The following is a 19,851-nucleotide window of genomic DNA, read 5'->3' as shown; positions in this document are numbered from 1 at the left end:
CTGAAAATCTTGGTGGGGCCCTGTTGGGGGGCCCCATGACACCCGTTACCGCCAACCAGGTTCTGGCGGTCAGAACCGCCAGAACCAGGCTGGCGGTAAGGGGGTCGGAATCCCCATGGCGGATTCCTCAGGCCAGGGGAAAAGCGGCGGGAAACCCCCGGTTTCCCTTTTCTGACCGCGGCTTTACCGCCGCGGTCAGAATTGGCCTGGATGCACCGCCAGCCTGTTGGCGGTGCATCCGCGGTCCCCGGCCCTGTCGTAATGACCCCCTCAGTGTTACAAAATAAAGGAACTTTATTTTGGGGTGACACAAACCCCAAAAAGTACCATAGAGACTTTTCTCCCTTAGGAGGTAAGTAATATACAAATTATATACACTAGTATGCAGCAATAGGCATAAAAACAGTTAATAAACAGTGCAATTAGTGAAAATCACGATAGTTAGAAATGAGCCTGGGGAGCACAAACAATATATTAAGAAAGTGCAATGCGAAAGTCTGTCCCCCACCTAGGCAAGTGTAGTGTGTAGAGTGGAGCTGGGAGTACTAGAAAAGCCCAAAGTTAAGTACCACAACCCACCCCAGTGACCAGGAAAGCAGGCGTAAATCACAGTAACTTTCCCAGAAGACACACAAAAAACCCAGAAGAGACTGCAAGACACCAACCGTGGATTCCTGGGCAAGAAGACCTGTGGAAGAAGGGGATCAAGTCCAGGAAGCACAGAAGAGTCCAGGAAGAGCAGGAGCTCCTGCTAACCCAGATGAAGGTGAAAAATGTGAACCACCGGTGAAGAGGAAAAATCAGCACTGCACCCAAGAAGATGAAGTCGGGTTCCTGGAGGGTGCAAGTGATGTCCCACGCCAGATGGAGGATTGCAGTCAGGTTTACGTCATCAGAGTCCACCAACAAGCCTTGGCACACGAAAAGCTCACTGTTAGTGGAAAATGGTGAAGCGCTGCCGGGGACCAGAAAGGACCAGGTGGACTCTACCTAGGAGGAGGAGGATTCAGAGGGGGGCCTCAGCGACACAGAGAGCCCACAGAACAAGAGGCAGTGCACACAGGAGTCCCACAGCATGGGGACAAGAAAGTTGCAGAAGAGGCCCATGCAGCACTACGTCAAAGGCTCCCACACTGCTGGAGAACCACTCAGGAAGCTGTGCATTGCAGGATAGAGTGCTGGGGACCGGAGCTAGAAGATGCACAAAGGACTTGAAGGAAGTATGCCAACAAGCCTTGGCAGCTGCAAAAGACGTGGTGTATGGAGGTAATGTCTTGCATGGGAAGGTAAGGTCTTACCTCCACCAAAGTGGGATATCTGGAAGAGAGGACCATCGGGGGCAGGAGAGGGGATCCACGCAGCCAGTTGTCATCGCAGTTGGTGCCTGCAGAAATAGAGGAGTAATTCCTTCACCCCAAGGGAGATTTCTTCTTCTGTCTGTCTTCAGAGGATACAAGACTGGGAAACTGTTGCACTTGTTGGCAGGAGCCGGAGATACAATGTTGCAGGAGGCGTCTTGCTTCTTTGTTGCAGCTTGTAGGTTCCTGGAGGGTCCAGATGCAGTTTCTTCAGTGAGAAGTCAAAGTGTAGGATGCAGAAGATTGCTATCAAAGGAGGACTCTGATGTCACGTGCTGGCACTGGCCACTCAGATGCTCTCAGAGTTCCGTGCCGACCTTGAATCCAAGATAGCAATCCCCAGGGACCCTCTGGAGGAGCTCTGAGCATCACCCCTGGGGTGGTGATGGACAGGAGAGTGGTTACTCTCCTTTTCTTTGTCCAGTTTCTCACTAGAGCATGGACAATGGGTCCTTTAACCGGTGTAGACTGATTTCTGCAAGGAGGGCACCAAATGTGCCCTTCAAAGCATTTCCATTGGCTCTGGGAGGCTTCCCCTCCCCAGCCTGTAACACCTATTTCCAAAGGGAGAGGGTATAACACCCCTCTCCCAAAGGAAATCCCTTGTTCTGCCTTCCTGAGCTTGAGCTTCACAAGCAACAGGAGGGCAGAAACTTGTCTGTGAGGTGGTAGCAAATGTGCCCTTCAAAGCATTTCCGTTGGCTCGGGGAGGCTTCCCCTCCCAGCCTGTAGCACCTATTTCCAAAGGGAGAGAGTGTAACACCCCTCTCCCAAAGGAAATCCCTTGTTCTGCCTTCCTGAGCTTGAGCTTCACAAGCACCAGGAGGGCAGAAACCTGTCTATGAGGTGGCAGCAGTTGGGCTGCCTGAAAAACCTTAGAAGGCTGATTTGGCAATACTGGGGGTCCTCTAAGGAGCCCCCACAGTGCATGGAAAAATCCAACCAATAGTTACAAAAGCCTTGGGGTAGTCTTCCAACATGTTTGATACCAAACATGCCTATGTTCGGAGTTACCATTATGTAGCTGGACATGGACAGTGACCTATGTCCAGTACACACGTAACATGGTGTCCCTGCACTCATGAAGTCCAGGAAAATGGTTGTGGAGTTTGTGGGGGCACCTCTGCTAGTGCAGGGGTGCCCTCACACACAGGTACTTTGCACCCTGCCCTCAGGGCTGGAGGGCTTTCTATTGGGTGACTTATATGTGACCTGGTGCAGTGAAAATGGCAGTGAAAGGGTGCTTGCACCTTTTCACGCAGGCTGCAATGCCAGTACAGAAGCCTTTGCATTGGCTCTGTATGGGTGGCAAAATATATGCTGCAGCCAGTAGGGATCCCCTGGAACCCCAAGGACCTGGGTACCTAGATACCATATATTAGGGACTTATAAGGGGGCACCAGTATGCCAATTGTGGGTGAAATACAGACTTTTGGGAGAGAGAGCATAATCACCAGGGTCCTGGTTAGCAGGATCCCAGTCAACACAGTCAAACACACTGATATCAGGCAGAAAATGGGGTTAACCATGCCAAGAAAGAGGGTATTTTCCCATACCTTGGCAGTCTGTTTTTCTTGTGTTTTTACATGTTGGCTTTAAAATAGTGCTACTTGATCCAGAACAATAGGGGGGGCTACATAATTTGGGGCCCCCTGGTTGTAGTTACTCCTTCTACTTGCATTGATTCCTGTTGGGATGCCTTCCCCTTATAAGATGTGTTTGTACTTGTGGACACAGTATAATTGTCACTGCCTTGCTGTTGGATGACTTGAGCATAGGTTGTTTTCTGGATTGCCACAGAATGACCGTCTAGCTGATTCAGGGTACCCATCTCTTGCCCTCCTTTTGACAGAAATATAGGATAGAATGTCTTAAGCAACAGGATGGTGGATGTCAGTTGCGTTGTTGTGTTCTTCGAAACGTTTCGCACCTTAAGCATTTTTTTGCCATCCATGTTAATGGTGTAATTCTATAGACCTGATGTTTATCACTTTCAGCAAGAATATTTTTGTTTTTGTTATAATCTAGATGTCAGGGTTTGGCTTCCTTATCAGACTCTGATAGGCAGTCTTTTTGCCTTTTTGTTTGCTTTCTTACAGCATGCCCTGGTTGTAGAAATTGCCTGTTTCTACCTCAGCCATCCTGCTCATTTGTTTGGTTAAACCATTGCCATTTAAATCCTTCAGGTTGGCAACTAGTGTGGTAATAATGGTTGGCGGTCTTGCCCAATTTTTCACTATGTGAGGTTAAAGACAGCCCTGTGATGTAACCTTCTTTTCAATTCCATCAATGTTTTCAATCCTCTTAGCAATTTATGCCATAGTGTCTGACATTATCTGCACGGTCTTCATCTGGATACCCAGTTGATGGGATTGCCATGTCAAGGTGTTGGTGGCAGCTGTAATTGACGAATTGACAGGCCTTAGTAGTTTGTCCTGATTATAGGACAAATCCATGGGGAGTTGAGAGGATGTTCACTGTAGAAACACTGAGGCATCAAGGTGAGCAGGGGACTTTATATCATGAGCAATGTATTCCCTAGTTTTGAAATTAAAATGATAAGGAAAGGCATCCCAGTCTAATTCACTGACTGAACTTATATTCTGGGGGGATCTACTGAGGGTTGTGGCCACCTCGAGGTCATAGCCGAACTCCTGGTGAAACTGCACAGCGATTGGCTCACTTTTTTGTACTGTGTTGGTAGGGAGGAGAGTGTCTTCCTTAAGCAGTCTGTTGTTTGATGATCGGGACTATAGGCAACAACTCTATAATTGAGCCTGTGTCCTCAGGCTTTGAACTTAAGCTTTTTCCCCTTCGGACGCCTTGGGGCTGGCAAGAGGGGATGGCAAGAGGGGAAAATCTCTGGTGGAAAGAATAGCCTTCTCTTTTATCAGGAAGTATGTAGTAATTTCCCTTGCAGCCTTTCCACAGATATATATGTTTTTTCTCCGTCTTCTTCATGGGCCAATGAAATCAATAGTTATTGAAGATTTACAATGTAGCTTGAGTTTCTAGAAGGCGCTGAGGCTGACCAAGGGCCTCCTTCTTTATCTTCCTCTTCACCATGACTGCAGCTCTCGTGTACATGAAAACTTTGTATGACAGCTTCCAAGTCCCTGAGGATCTGTCTGTACAGACCTTGTATGTCTTTTTGTAAGTCGATTTGTGGCACTTTTGGTTTGCGTCATCAGCGTTTTTTGGTATGTACATCAAAAAAGTTGCAATTCCTTAAGTTTCTCATTGGGGTCAAACATTTCCTGCAATAAGTCAGGTGAATCAAGAGGGTTAAAGTGTTTCGGGTTGCTGTAGGTCAGACAGACCTTGTCCTCCTCTATTTGGGGGCTCGTACAAGCACATGTGCAAGCACACATAATGAGAAAACCCTTGTTGTGTTTCCTCTGATCCCCTACAGCACCTTTTCCACATTTTGGGGGTCATTCTGACTCCCGCCGGCCGCGGTAACCGCAGGGCCGGCGGGAGCCGCCAGAATACCGCTGAGCGGTCAGAAGACCGCTGCGGTTATTCTGGGTTTCCCGCTGGGCTGGCGGGCGACCGCCAGAAGGCCGCCCGCCAGCCAAGCGGGAAACACCATTCCACGAGGATGCCGGCTCCGAATGGAGCCGGCGGAGTGGAAGGGGTGCGACGGGTGCAGTTGCACCCGTCGCGATTTTCAGTGTCTGCATTGCAGACACTGAAAATCTTTGTGGGGCCCTGTTAGGGGGCCCCTGCAGTGCCCATGCCATTGGCATGGGCACTGCAGGGGCCCCCAGGGGCCCCACGACACCCCATACCGCCATCCTGTTCCTGGCGGCCAAAACCGCCAGGAACAGGATGGCGGCATGGGGGTCGGAATCCCCATGGCGGCGCAGCAAGCTGTGCCGCCATGGAGGATTCCCCAGGGCAGCGGAAAACCGGCGGTACACCGCCGGTTTTCCGTCACTGACCGCGGCTGTACCGCTGCGGTCAGAATGCCCATAGGAGCACCGCCAGCCTGTTGGCGGTGCTCCCGCGGTCCCCAACCCTGGCGGTCTCGGACCGCCAGGGTTGGAATGACCGCCTTTGTCACACTTTGCATGCATGCAGAAAAGGTTAGTTGGTCCTTCCCCCATCTTCCACAGAGTTGTAGAGTTTCCATAGACACCTACAAGAAACTGGCCAGCAAGCTGTGCTTGGAGTTGTTGACTGTGCCTGACGCAATGACACAGCATCACCTCATGTTCAGTGGTGCTTTGATGGTGGTTTGTTGGTGCCCCAGTGCATCCTGTAACAGTCTCTGTCTCCAGCTGGCACCTACTTGCATATTGAGGTTAGCAATGGTTGTTTAGTGCTTCTTTGATTGCTAGATTGATCTAAGTTGCTTTGGACCTATATAATGCTTCATATGCTGAGTTTGCTGTATTTGCAATAGTGTGCGCCTTCTGTGTTCTCTCACCTTAGCTTCCCCCTCTCCTTGACCACCCGGTAGGAGCTGCAGTGACAAATCTCAGGCGGGTGGCTAAAAGGCTGGCAGCTGGCAGGAGATGTTTGGGCATGGCTAAGGGGGGTGGAGTAGGATGCGCAGACAGCTAAACATGAGCAAGGTGCACTGGGCTAACGCCAGTCACCTCCAGCACCGTTATCTCCAGCTCCGTGATCTGCCTCAGCCTAATGCCTTCAGGCCATAATACCTTCTGCACCTGTTTAAGGCTGCTGTTACATGCTTGCCCTTAGACCTGCTGCCTTGCCCAATGCCCACCTTGCCCAGCATGGCATGGGTATCACGGGCAGATGGGCAGCCCTCTCCGCCTGCTAACTGGAAACCCTTGCATCTTCTTCACAGAGTTCTATGGTCTGCCCCAGTCTGCCATCCTGCATTGCACTGTGCTGAGCTATCCAGCACCTTGCTGTCATCTCCTGTTGTCAGGGCCAGGAAGCCTGATGCCTATTCCTGGTTTTCAGGGGGGAGGTGAGATCAGAGAGCTGCTTAGGCTCTGGCGGCCCAACACTGATCACCTGATTGGTCTCCTGCATCACATCCTGTGTCCTGCGTGCTCCATAAACTGCTTTGCAAAGGGGTGCCAGGCAACTGAGGAGTGAGTATTGGTCAAGGAGCAGCGACAATCCTTGAGAGGGTGAGGCACAAGCCAACCCTAAATTAAACTGTGCTCAACCCTCTGATAGCTTGCACAGAGCAGTCAAGCTTAACTTTAAGGTAATGTGTAAAGTATTTGAGGAACAGCATTTATGGGAAACTGGCATCTTGTTTCAGTTCTCACCCACTTTTTGCGTGGTTTATGAATGCAACTTGGACTGGAGTGCACTGGGATCCTGCTAACCAGGTTCCCAGTGCCAGTGTTCTTTCCCTAAGACATTGTAAAAGTAATTGGATACACTTTTTGCTAAAGGTACCCAGGTCATGGGGTACTATGGGTAAGCCCCTGAAGGCAGCAGCACTGATTGGGGCTTACATCCAGATGCACCCAGCACTGCCATAGCATGCTCAGGCCCAGATTTATAATATGTTGGTGCTGAATTAGCGTTCTTTTTTTACGCTAATTTAGCGCAAACCTAACTCCATATTTATATTTTGACACTAGACTAGTCTAACGTCAAAATATTAGAGTTAGAGTAATTTTTGGGATGCGTGAACCGACCTTGCATCAATGAGAAGCAAGGTAGGCATTCCCGGGCAAAAAAAGATTCTAAGGCCCTAACGCCTTATTTATCCTCCCCTGCAAAAATGGTGCACGCTGAATTTGCATCCAAAAAATGACGCAAATTCGGTTCAAATGTAGTATAAAAAATATGCCCCTATTTGTCAGGGCAATGGGAAAATGCCCAAAACCTTCAGTCACACTAAACATGGACTGTTACTATGGAAATCATCAGATTTTTCCTACATCTAACAGTAAAATCTAGCTTGATGGCAGGTGTTGGACAAAAAGAAATCAGATGGAAATGTCTTTCTCATCATACGTGTTCATCAACTAGGTATTTCAATCATTTTAGATCCTCGATCATTTACTCTAAGTACTAGGTGCAGCTGCTATACTTCAGATGTATTGTACAGTTTTAGGTTTGGCATTTAATAACAATATATATAATATGTATTTAAAAAATATCTGCAAGTCATCTTCATCCATTGTTATGTTGTTTTCATCCGCACGCACTATGTGTAATGAGTCAACCCACTTCATCAATTGGTAAACTTCAGTGATCGTACTTTGCCCATTCAAGAGGAACATAGGGCCAGATGTAGGTAGCCTTTTGCGTCTTGGCGCAAAAGGCCTCACGCGATGTAGAAACACATTTTGCGAGTCGGTACCGACTCGCAAAATGTGTTTCCGACTCGCAAATAGGAAGGGGTGTGCCCTTCCTATTTGCGACGGCATCGCGATGTAGAGTTGATTTGTGACTGTGAAAGCGGTCGCAAATCAACTCGCAGTTACCATCCACTTGAAGTGGATGGTAACTCATTCGCAAAATATTTTTTCAGAGCAGGCAGTGGTTCTATGGACCACTGCCTACTCTGAAAAAAACCGAAACAAAAAGGTTTCGGCATTTTTTCTATTTGCAGCTCGTTTTCCTTTAAGGAAAACGGGCTGCAAAAAGAAAAAAAAAACTGCTTTATTCAAAAGCAGTCACGGACATGGTGGTCTGTTGTCTCCAGCAGGCCACCATCCCCGTGAGTGCCTAGACTCGCTATGGGGTCGCAAACTGCGACCCACCTCATAAATATTTATGTGGTGGGTCTTTGCGACCCCATAGAGAGTGTGCAAATTGCGAGTCGCTGGTACTCGCAATTTGCACCTCTTAAAATGTTTTCTTCCTACATCTGGCCCCATAGTTTCTGTCAGTGCCAGGAAAAACAATGGCAATGTGTGTTTTTCAGAGGCCAAAAATTATTTTTTTCCTTTTAGGATTTTTTTTAATAGTCACAAGGGCCTAGCAGCTCACCCAGCAATTACATTTTGCAAAAGCCATGTAAAAATAAAACAAGCATTGTCAAACTCTAATGACTGGCAGTTAACCCCATGGGCTACATCATGATGGGCTTTGCTGGCGCAGTGCGGAGCTGAGCACCGCTTCTGTGTCTGCAGTGCATAAATTTACCACAAAACCTCTCTGCGTTAGTGCTTTATTTTCAGACAGCACAGTTCAAAAACAGTTAGAGGAAAACCTTTTTGCCGGTTCTGAGCTCTACTATCTAAAAATAAAGCTCTAATTCAGAAAGACATGGGGTTAAATGAGTTCACTCCACACAATAGAGATGCATAAAACAGGTGTTTCACTCCGTGATGTGCCAGAAAAGCTCATCATGGTACGGCCCCAGACCTACTGGCTTAGCCAATGTTGTCTTTCCTTTCTAACACCTGTTTTATGGAACTATTTTTGTACATACTGCATTTCTAAGGATTAAAGTAAGTACTGCAAACAGTACACTGCCTATGAATGGACTCCTTTATATTTGAATCCTTACAGTACAGCTCCACTCCTCTCTTAGGCAAACAATTCACTAAATTAAAAATGGGATGTTTAATAATCACATGCTGAGTTCGGAGACCTAATGTGCCGAAGTACAGACCCAAATTACAAGTGTTCTAATTGTTATTCACATTAAATACAGGAAACCGCTTTCATAGCTACTGATACAGGGTGTGATTGTGTCGAAGAAAAAAGGGCAAATTATATGTATGCATATTAATGAATTTCTCGAAATGTAAGTCATCTGCATAATATTGCTTTAGGAAAATTATCACAAAAAAGTGTCTGAAAAACACATCTATTTTGATAATTTACATTATCAACAGCAAACATGCACACTACAAAGAAATGGATGCACGTTTGTGTGAAATACAAGTGTTTAAACCATACACGAAGGAAGATTTCCTTTTTAGTAAATTATTTATTTTCCTGGATAAACCCCCTTAGGTTCCTTGTGGTATATAATATCCATATAGCACACAAAAATAATGACGAATCCTTTATGAGAATAAAGAAATAGGGGCCAGATGCAGGAAACGTTTAGCGAGTCGCAAACGTCAAAAATTACCGTTTGCGACTCGCTAAATGCATTTCCCTATGCAGAAATGCATATTGCGAGTCGGGACCGACTCGCAATATGCATTTCAGAATTGCAAATAGGAAGGGGTGTTCCCTTCCTATTTGCGATTCAGAGTGGAATGCAATACCATTTGCGACCGCATATGCAGTCGCAAAGGGTATCGCAGTTACCATCCACTTCAAGTGGATGGTAACCCACTCGCAAATTGGAAGGGGTCCCCATGGGACCCCTTCCACTTTGTGAATGGACCCAAAATTATTTTTTCAGGGCAGGTAGTGGTCCAAGGGACCACTACCTGCCCTGAAAAAATACCGAAACTAAAGGTTTCGTTTTTTTTTTAAGTGCAGCTCGTTTTCCTTTAAGGAAAACGGGCTACACTTAAAAAAAAAAAAACTGCTTTATTGATAAAGCAGTCACGAACATGGAGGTCTGCTGACGACAGCAGGCCTCCATGTTTGCGAGTGCCTAGACTCGCTATGGGGCCGCAATTTGCGACCCACCTCATTAATATTAATGAGGTGGGTCATTGCGACCCCATAGCGAGTCGCAGACGGTGTCTGAAACACCGTTCTGCATTGGAAATTGCGACTTGAAATTTGCGAGTTGCTCCGACTCGCAAATTGCAAGTCGCAATTTCCAAATTTGCTACATCTGGCCCTAGATAACAAACTGCTACAAAAGAAAACAAAAAAGAAATGTAAATTCTGTTATATTTAGTATTAGTTGTGGAGTCATGACAGCAATACACAATATTTGGAAGTATTAATCAAATGTAATGTTGTTTTATTTTGTGCAGAACACTATTAACAAATCTTGTTTATGATGGATCCTAGAGGGGAACATCCGTATCAACAACTCCGAAAAAACGACTCCCTTTTTCTGTCTTAACCATGCACGTGCTGAACAATGCACATGCGTGGTTAAGGCAGAGAAAGAGGGAGAGTGCATCAGGAGAGGATGCAATCAGGTAAGTGGGGCTGGTGTAGGGTTGGGGTAGTTTTTATGGGTGGGGTGGATTAAAGGCTTGTGATTGCGGTAGGTTGGGGTAGTTTGTTTATTTAGGGGCAGAGGTGGGTGATCGGGGTAGTTCTGTTTTTAGGGGCAGGGGTGGGGGTAGTTTTTGGGGGTGGGGTAATTTGCTTTTTGGGGTTGGGGGTTGGGGTTGTTTGCATTTTGGGGGTGAGGGGTCGGGGTAGTTTGTTTTTTTGGGGTGGAGGAGTTGGGGTTGTTTGGTTTTTGGGGATGGACGTAGTTTTGTTTTTTGTGGTGGGGATATTTGGGTAGTTTTGTTTTTGGGGGTGAGGGGTCGGGTAGTTAGTGTTTTTGGGGGTGGGGGGCAGGGTAGTTTGGTTTTTGTGGTGGAGGTCGCGGTAGATTGGTTTTTTTGAGGTGGGGTCGGGGTAGTTTGGTTTTTGAGGGTGGGGTGGGGAGTTGAGGTAGTTAGTGTTTTTGTGGGTGGGAGGGTGGTGGATCGGGGTAGTTTGGTTTTTACGGGTGGGGGATCGGGATAATTCGGTTTTTGGGGGTGGGGAGTTGGGGTAGTTTGGTTTTTGGGGGTGGGGTGAGGGTGTCAGGGTAGTTAGTGTTTTTGGCATTGGGGGATCGGGGTACTTTGGTTTTTGGAGGTGGGGGGTCAGGTAGTTTGTTTTTTGGGGGTCGGGCATCTGGGTAGTTTGGTTTTTAGGGGCGGGGTGGGGGGTCAGTTGTTTTTAGGGCAGGTGGAGGAGGTCGGGGAAGGGTTTAGAGCTCAGGGTGGGTGGGAGGTATCCTGGGTAGTTTTTTTTAGGGGTGGGGGGTCAGGGTAGTTTTAGTATTAGGGGTGGGGTACTTCTGGGACTTAGGACAGGTGGGGAGTTGCATGCTAGAACCATGAATGCTGTTCCCACACATGCCTTTACTAGACATGCTTTTACAATGGAAAATCGTCTGCCATGGCATGTGTGGAAAAGGCATTCGTGGTAACAACGCGGTCGTTGTTCTGACCACGTTGTTCAGGCATGCGTGGTTCCAGCATTTGTTATTCCATCATACATTCAAGCTTAGACAGTAGCACATCCACACTTCTAGTATTGATCACCTCATGAACAATTTGTCGAAATTGGAAGAGGATGATTGGGGTTCTTACCATAGATAGGGCATCTTAAAATACAGTATAGAAGCTAAGCAATACTGACTAGAGTGTCTCTTGATTGTTCGATTAATACAGTTATTACTGATTCCCAAGATCTGCCTTGCTTTTTGTTTATCCCGAAGACTGGGCTCCCATATCTGTTGACAAACATCTACAACACATCTTCTCCTTTTAATAAAACATCTCAGACTATAACTATTTTTAATGCCCTTTTAGTAGATTGTATCTTGAGTCATCATGTGATTATGGCAGGGAACTTCAATGCTACTTTTGAGCACTACATGCCCCTATTTGAATTAACCAGGGAAGAAGGTACACACTGGGGAATCTCTACCTATTTTGGATAAAGAAAAGCCCCTAGCATGAGCTTAGCTGCTATCCCGATTGCAGACTTAGTGGTGTCATATGGTTTAAGAGCATGCAATGGTCGATCCATCTCGGGCAATAGAGCCAAACCTACTTTTGAGATGGGTACTTAAGAAAAGCAACATTGATTACCTAATAATGGATATACTTATCTGGCATGGATTGGTAGACATTGTTGTGAGACCCTTGCCAAATTGATGAGCCTGCTGAGTCGTGGGTGGCAGCACAACCAAATATGGGGGATTGAGTCCAATCCCAAAGCAGCACCTCACAGATATCGTAGGTAAAAGTGATTTGTGGCAGCCCATCGCATGACACTCTTAGACTCCTCGGGGAAGTTGTGGTGGAAATAGATTGTGCCCCATTCTCTCAGTTACACAAGTCTCATATATCTAATGACAAACAGAAGCATAGCTTGGTTCAATAGGATTTATTGAAGCAAATGTTTTATACATAAAAAAGAAATGAAGTGCGATTATGAGGATGATGAAACCGAACACTATTACAATGGTAACCAACAAAGTGAAACATAAAAACAGTCCCACCACATTTGTCACAATAGTATTATCAATAATCCTACACACATAATAAGATTCCTACATGGGCGCAAATAGCAGTGCTAGCTCTAATTCGCTCATCTAGTCCCGGGAGTGTAGCGCGAGCCCCATTCACGTGCTCAAGGTAAAAGAGAGGTCTGTTATTCTGCTGGAAATCCTCCTCTGTGACATAAGAGGAAGCACCACGTTTCTGCTGAAACTGCAAAGGAGATGGGCAGCATAAGATGAACATCCTCTCCCTTCTAAGGATACTAAGGAAGTCTGATGTTTTATAGTAAATAATGTGTTATTCTGGAAACTGCTCTGATGTGACAACATGTCTCTTTCTGTGTAAGGAAGAAACTGTACTTTCTTAACCCACAATACCCGGGAACCTATAATTTGTAGCCTTGATCTGAGCACATAATGAAATATTGTGCAACACATGAATAACAAAGGGCCTCATTACGATTTTGGTGGTCCGACCGATGGACCACCAAAGCTGCGGTGGTGATGGTGCCGTCATACTGGTGGGACTTACCCTCGTCTTATTACGATGTTTCCAGAGGATTGCTAACAGAGAGCCCATGTACTACCAATGCCATAGACAGTGCAGGGACCCCCCCTGTAGCGCCTAGCACTGGCTTTCCATCAACTCGTGATCAGCACAGCAGTGCTGCCATGGGCACCAATGTGACTGACCATGAATCCAAATGCTGCCAACCCATCGGGATCAGTGACCCTGCCAGGGTTGTAATCTGGTGGTCCGACTGCCAGGAGCGGGGCTGTCTGACCGCCACCACGAATTTGGTGGTCTTAAGACCGCAAAATTCGTAAGGAGGCCCAAATTCCTGCACACAAGGACAATGGATAAGAATAAAAACAATCACCACTGAAAATAATGCCTTGCTAAAATAATAAAATAAATAAAATGCCAAGTTGCTCTGTGAAAGGTCACAGGCCTCAGACCTAAACTAAAATAAGCAAAATAAGTGCGAGTATGTGCCTTACAATTAACCTCATGACAACATAGTGGTTATAGACTGCAGTGATAATGATCACTTCACCATTACCCTGGATTGGAATGGGTCTTGAATAAGGGATTGTGCTGGCCTCTACTCTTTTTTTAATCAAATTTAAATTTTCAGACTGAAAATGACTTGTCCCAAAAATTCCAGGTCTATACACTATCTTGAGCATGGTCACACCAACACAGACATTCATTGGTAGGTGGTGGAAGTATTGAAGCAAGATACAAGGTATGGCAAAACTAAGAAAAGACTCTTAGAGATGGAATACCATTGAATGCATTGTGTGAAATACATGGAAGAGGGACTGAACAACCAGGACAAATGGAGTCAGCTTGTATCTTATGTACAATAATACATGTGTATATGAGCATTCCCTCTTTACATGTTTCTTCTCTATTAAAGGGTTCACTATGGCTTATTTACTGCACTTGATTTCCCTCCCAAGTTTTACCTACTTTTTGTCCTCTAACAGTCCCCATGCCAAATGACAGCACCTGCAACCTTGGCATCATCCTAGACAGCAAGATCTCCATGAGACATCAGGTTAACTCCGTCACCTCAGCCTTCTTCCACACACTTCGCATACTCCGGAAAGTGGCTCTCCATTAACTCAAGAAAGACAGTCACTCATCCCCTCATCATCAGCTTTCCTGACTACAGCAACACACTCTATGCAGGTACAATCACTAGACTCATGCAAAGGCACCAATCAGTACAGAATGCGGCCGCCAGCCTGATTCTCGACCTGCCCAGAGTGCCCACATTCACTCATTGGTTCCTGGTCCAGAAGACATGCCACTTTAAGCTCCCCACCCACTCCTACAGAGCCCTCCATGACCAGGGTTCTGCCTACCTGAACCAATGTCTGCATTTCCAATAGCCGTGCAGGAACCTCTGCTCCACACAACTGGCCCTTGCACAGATCCTTCACACTCACCGCTGCTGTGGCAGAGGTTGCTCTATCCCCCACCTTGCTTCCAAGCCCTGTAACACCCTCCACCTTCGAATGTCCCGTACGCTGAGCGAATTCGGGAAAAGGCTCAAGACCTGGCTGGTTGAGTGCAGACCCGCTCCTAATGCCTGGATAACCTCACTGATGGCAAACCACAATTTACAAATACCAGATTGAGATTGAGGCAGAGGATCTTTCACTTTGCCACTCTTCAGTGTCTATGCTGGTGGGTAGTACCTTTGGTGTGTTTGACCATTGTAGTATACAATACTGGTTGAGATGTGGCTGCATGTAAGCTAGAGATATACATGTCTTTTAGTTTTGGCACTATTTCATTTTTGTTGCTTCTACTTTGTAGGTTCTGTCAGTAAGCTCTGCCACTACACCTGACAGTTTCTTCAGTTGTGTTAGTGTACCACCCCTTACTTGAGGGGAACTCCTGTGACTGACCTACACAAGGTTCTTCTTTACTGTACAATTTGCTGGTAGTGTAGTTACAATTTGAGTCAGGCCAGGTTGAGATAAGCGAACAATCAATGCAACCCTGCAAGGAGGCGGCACACTGGAACATCACCTGCTCTGAAACATCGCCTGCACTAAGCACAAAGAGACTCCCGAACTGATAATATAAACTTCATCAATCCAGTCCCTCTTATCAACACATTTTATCGGGGGTATGTAAGAACCACTCCAATGAATTTAACACCATTGGCTGAGAGTTTGGCTGCACATGCTATGCATGTACCAGAGCTATAACATTTTTATGAGATGAGCATCTGAGCAAGTGATACTGCTTGAAAGCCCTGGCAGGTCATGACCACTAGTACTGAAATGCCAGTCTGACTTGGACATTTAATTGAAGTGCCTTGTACTCAAATCATATTCCCAAGGATCACACCAAGAAATTAACCATTTTAAGCAAAAATAATGATCAGGCCTTCAAAATGTGAGTCTATTCAGACGTATTAGTCCCCTCTTTACTTACTGCCATTCACCTGCATCTCTTCCAGTAATCGTCAATTTATCATCCATTTTTCCTGTCCTTTCTTTTATTTTCTTCTTTTCCTCCACTAAACAGCCTTTCCCACAATAGTTACCCATTTTTCTTCCCAAATGCACTGGCCTCCACTCAACCTCTCAAACTTTACAGCTCACCCTACATCCACTTTTAATGTCCCTCTCTCTTCTCTTCATGCACCTTTCCCAGTGCAACTTACTCAAGCTCATCTCCTGATTGCTATAGCTGCCCCCTTATCATGGCCAGTAGGTCTCTCATCCTTCCTTCTTCTTTGCACGCTCTCTTCCTGTCCCCTCTCTTTTCCCACCTCATTTTCTTTGGTGTCCGTTATATTTGTGACACTCACCTCTAGGAGCTATCTTCAGTGTCCATGGGAACCAGAACAGCACCAGAGCCAAAGAGCCATATTTCTCAGTCACCAATAAACATTGAAAGAGAACTGCCAAATAGCTAAGAAATAAATAATGGTTGTGGATATAGAAAGAGGAATGGATATTAACAACAGTCACAGTGAGAGAGGAGAAGGGTGCAGAATAGTCCTTTGAAGTGCAAAATATACTTTTGTAGCACATGAGTCATGAATTCGGGTGGGTGAGTGGTGCAGTGGTGAACTCTGCTCCGTCGGTGGCTGGCAGAGTTTTTTTTTGCTGAACTCCACGCTCCGCTTCGATCGTGGAGTGCCAAAACTCAGTGAACTCTGCCAAATAGTGCTGTTCCTCGCCCACCTCTAGTTTATATATATAATGCTATTCAATCTAAACATAACTATACGATGTGTAGGGTGTTAACAGCATTAGTTTTGCTTGGTGGTTTTTGGCGACTGTCCATATCTTTGATCATAGATATGTTAACAGTGATCATATATGGTCCCTCTCCACAGTTCAGAAAGGACATTTACCATTCTGGAATAATTACCAAAACGATCTGCGACCTCTACGTAACTACGTAGCATGTGTTTGATAACATTATGCCTCATTTTTATTTGGTTGGCTTTGACCCATATTAGTGTTGGGTCTTATTTGTTTGAATTGATGACAGTGATGCATCAAGGTCTATTTGGGTTGCTGATCCACACTTTGAATATTTCTATCTTTAGTGTGCAGTGCTGACCTCCTGCTTTATGGACTCAGGTGGGTAGGATGACACTTGTGTGTGGCTCACATTCTCCAGTTTAGTGATTTGGTTGTTCATTGTGGTTTGCAGAGCAGCATGTGCAGTGGCACCTAATGTGTTCACACAGTGTGATGCATGGACACAGAGGTCCCCCATTTTTTTGGCTCAGACCAGGGTTCTTTTGCATTGTGTGTGCTGCACATCGTACATTACTCTTGAGTGAGGAAATGGATTTTCTTTTCCCTTTGAGTGTATCTCCCTTCATCATGCACTCTTCACTCAACGTCTGGACCAGCAATTCTCCTCACTGGTAGCTTATCTTGTACTTTTCTTGTCTAGAATTGGAGGTTTAGAATAATGGTAGGGGTTATTTTCTTTTTCTTTTCATTTTTCAGACTCAAAGCACTCTTAAACTGAGGTATATGAGAAAGTGTAAACCCAGATCAATTCTGGCATGCATTTTGATGAGCTCTATATGCCCCCTGTAAACTGATTTTACAGTGGGCCCTGATTTTACAGGGGGCACCACTCGGCAGCAGAAGGGAAGAATGTGTCAGATGCACAGACACAGAGCTGGGAGGCTGCTACCAGTGCTCCAAACCAATCCAATATTCATATGTACGTAATGATGAATACACCGCCCTAGACCTGGCCCACCATCAGGCCTTTTTTTCTTGGGGCTCGGTTGAGTCTGAGTCCCTTGTTGAATTGCTAGCAGCCAATCAGACTTCAGCATGAGCTCTGTCGGATCAGCAGATGATTCACATCCCCAGATATCTATATTTCTTTAATTACTGTAAGGATTGATTGCAAAAAGGGATCTTTATGGGCCAAGAGCTAGCTTTCTGCCAAATTTGTTGTAATTGTAGCCAGCGGTTCAGGCTGAAGTAGTGTCTAAAATCCATGTGGGACATTGCATGGGGAAAATGTGTTTTGGGACCCCACTTATTTCTCAGCCCCGCTTGATGACTCACCCCAAAACTTTCCATACAGCAGCTTCAGTGAGTCGCAAGCTAGTTTTGATGCTTTGTTTATGGAAATTAGGTCCTAACAAAGGTCAGATATAAGTTCAATGCAGAATAATTATACAATTCAGATGCGCTAATTAAACCAGTCCATAGTAATTCCACCAGCAGCCCCATAACATTTGTTTATATGCTTTATAAATATGTTCTTTCATTTTTGCACACCAATCCATTGCCTTTCCCCAGGCTTCGATGTGGGGAGAGTTTACTGAGAACCAGACCCTGACAAATTCTCTTTTAGCAAACAGGGTGCCCAAGCCCACCAAGGACCTGTCACTTCTAGACCCATCACATCTTCTATTAAGCCCACAGCACAAGCCACCATGGCATAAGGTCAATAGTGAGGTCTAGCCCACAGGACAAGGACTAAAACACAGCACCCAAATAGTCAGGACATGACCAAGTCATGTGAAAGAAGTCCACTGGGTCATATAATTAGGCATGGTAATAATTACTGACCATTATTACATTTATAAAAACCTTAGAAATTCACTGAAAATAACCACAGTTTAAAATGACTTTATAGTTATTGTTACTTGAAAATGTCAATTAAAAAATACCATTATAAAATGAAAAGGCTACTGAAATGCACTAGTTATAGTTAACAGAAGTAACTGTAACTTGTGCACTTACCATGCACAGTAATGTCATTTATGATGTTATCAGTGATTCAGTGGTATCATAACATGTCATGAGTGATGTAATATGTGAGGTCATAAGCAATCAATTTCTAGGGCTTTTTAATGTAAGCATTTGTCAACCTACCGAACTATCCCAGCCCCTGCAGCAAATGGCACCCAATTCCCAAAAGGTGACCAACCCTCACTGCACATGGCCTTTGACCATGCAAAACATGAGTTGGGTGCAGGGCCCCAGCAGACGACCGACTCACAGCAGAACAACTACCCACTCTCCACTGCAACATGCAAAGTTTAAATTTAAAGGATGCAGAGGAACATCTGATATAGGTGAGGTCAACTGAGGAGAAAATCCAGAAAGTGATTGACCCTGAAAAAACTGGTGATCAGTAAGAGTTTCACATGACTGTTACTCTGAGGACAATGGAGAAAGAAAGAAAGAAAGAAAGAAAAAAAGAAAGAAAGAAAGAAAGAAAGAAAAAAAGAAAGAAAGAAAGAAGAAAGACTGCCTGAACATTTTGACTTTGCTGTGTTGAATCCAAACACAGTACTTTCAATTAGAACGGGATCCACAAAAATAGCCAAGGGTTGTCTGGAATCACCAGTGCTCTGAAGAGGTATTTTCACGATGTCATCTAAGTGAAGAAGGATGACTGTATCGCAGAGAAGACTTGTTGAAAGAACATCCAGAGGCATCTGTCTCCAGATCTTCTTAAATATTCTTTTTATACCACTAAAAAACTAAGGGCCTGATTTAGAACTCAGTATTCTCCCCTCCATCTAAATCTAAATCCCATTGGATTTAGATTTTGTCAGAAAGGATATCTGTCACCATTGTGATGGAGTAATCCATCCCTCGATTTTTAAATCAGGCCCTAAGTTAAGCAGCAAACTATGAGATATTTGCTCACTGATTGGTGAGTATTTGGCTCCAAAGAGTGTAAAAAAAAATATGTCAGCAGTATCCTTTTGAAAACAGAGGCAAGATTGACTGCAAAATATGATACTCAACAAATGGTCTAAATGAATAAGATGAAGTATGGACCTTATTGGAAATATAATTAGCAGCAATGATGTTGTATAAGTTGAAAAATGTAACACACATATGAATGGACAGGAATTGATGTTAATTTGGTTTTTTGTAAAGGTTTCTTATGTCTAATGTTTCATTGCGTGGTATGATACGGGTGCCCAATTCCTCTGCCTGATCAAATACAGGCATTTAATTGCAGTCCGGTAATGGAGGTCATAAAAGACCATTCCTAATTCTGCACAGTCCAGTGTTCTAACATGCAGGATGACACTTCATATCGGAACACGCGACAACATCTAAGGAGAGCGTGGATTACTGGATATGCATCAACAATATGTAGGCCTTAGTTTGATAATTGAAATCTTCCTGAACGTCTTCGTGGTCTGGGTTGTCGCATAGAGACAAGGGTGACACGCTATATCCCGGTTGCGTCTCACCACGCAGGTTTAAATGCAGCAGTGTAAACTGTTTTCAAATGCGAGAGCGACATGCTGCGCAATGCCTACATTGATAGCTGGGATCCCAGAACTGGTATGATCCACCAACTCTGATAAAGTAAATAGGAAACACATGGGGTCGGGAATGTATATTTTTATTGCCCTGGAT

This window comes from Pleurodeles waltl, chromosome 1_2 (assembly GCF_031143425.1).
Source record: "Pleurodeles waltl isolate 20211129_DDA chromosome 1_2, aPleWal1.hap1.20221129, whole genome shotgun sequence".
NCBI lineage: Eukaryota > Metazoa > Chordata > Amphibia > Caudata > Salamandridae > Pleurodeles > Pleurodeles waltl.
This window is presented reverse-complemented; position numbering follows the sequence as displayed.